Below are 1,459 nucleotides of genomic sequence, written 5' to 3'. Positions count from 1 at the left end.
TTCAAAACTGGTCCTATAATGAATCAAATTAGTATGTTTATTTTTATTCATGACTTTTAGTATCCTTATGTCATCTGACAAAGTCACACATTTATTTAAGGTATTCTATTCTTGCAATATATGAATATCCGTCTGGACCCTTCTTTTCTGAATTGATTCTTTTTTATACTTTTATCGTTGACAGCTAGACTGGTTTGTCAGATTGAAGCAGGGAATTGTTTTTCCTTCGGAGTGAAATTTTACCCATGTTTTTACTGGGATATATATTGGATACTTTCTTTCACCCAAGTGCTGAAATATAATAATGGGCATGTCTTCATAACTTACTATTCGATGTTCACTTTATATACCTTTAGTTGTGACGGGTTTATATAGCAATCACTATCTCCGTTCACCGTCAATTTTTTTCTGCAACCCCTCGTTATCTCGATAGAATACTTCTCATGTTACGGCATTGTAGAACATTTTTTACTTTTTGAGTTTTGTCTATTTACCAAACTTTGACGTTTTCTGTCTTTATCTTCCAACAAGACGGTAGCAACATATGGAGTAGGTTATTCTTTCCCCTCTGGATCACCTGATATCAACCCGGTGTTGCTCAGTGTTTAAAATTTGTTTTCTATGTTATGTTTTCTACACTGATGTTTGTCTTTTGGTCTTTTCTTTTCTGCTATGGCGTTGTCATTTAATTTTTGGCTTTTTACGGGCATGTATTAGACTTTCATTGAAACAGGACTCTGATCAAAACTGTTTCCTTGCAGCAGACTACCTATGGATCCTCATAGAGATGGTTCAAATCTATTCAGTATCGTCATTCAACCTGACTAAGGCTGTGTATTTAAACATCTCAAACTAGAAAACAATAAACAATATCTAAACTTGTATGTATGCATATATGTATTTATGTGTGTTTGTATGTTTGCAAATAACTGTATGTGCTTGATTGTTTCACTGAAATTTTAAAAGACGACATATTCTTAATCAACCTGTTCACTACTACGTACTTGCAGAACGTGATACATGATATAGCTATGTATATGTTTTCGAAAGTTTATTTCTCGTTCTTTGTACTAAGTATGTTAACCTGACAGTAACAGAACAGAAATTAAAAGTATATTTGTATTGAATCAATTTGTGTTTTATTATTAAAATATATGAAAAGTATTTAGGGACACATCACACATATCAAACGAATGGAAAACAACTATCATATTCCTGACTTGGTATAGATATTATCTTTATCATTAAAAAACAAACAAACAGCACATTAGCAAAAATGAAAGGCAAGAACACAAAAAAAAATCATAGAACAATAACACAATGACGGGATACATGAAAAGTATTTATATCATATTTTTGTTGACTAAGAAGCTATAAGTTCACATATGTAAATGTTGCTATTTCTGGACGATCTGAAAAACTGACAACAAAAGTATTAAAAAGAGCACAGACAACAAAA

This window comes from Mytilus galloprovincialis, chromosome 3, assembly GCF_965363235.1.
Source record: "Mytilus galloprovincialis chromosome 3, xbMytGall1.hap1.1, whole genome shotgun sequence".
In the NCBI taxonomy this organism is placed as follows: domain Eukaryota; kingdom Metazoa; phylum Mollusca; class Bivalvia; order Mytilida; family Mytilidae; genus Mytilus; species Mytilus galloprovincialis.
Note: the sequence above shows the minus strand (reverse complement) of the source record.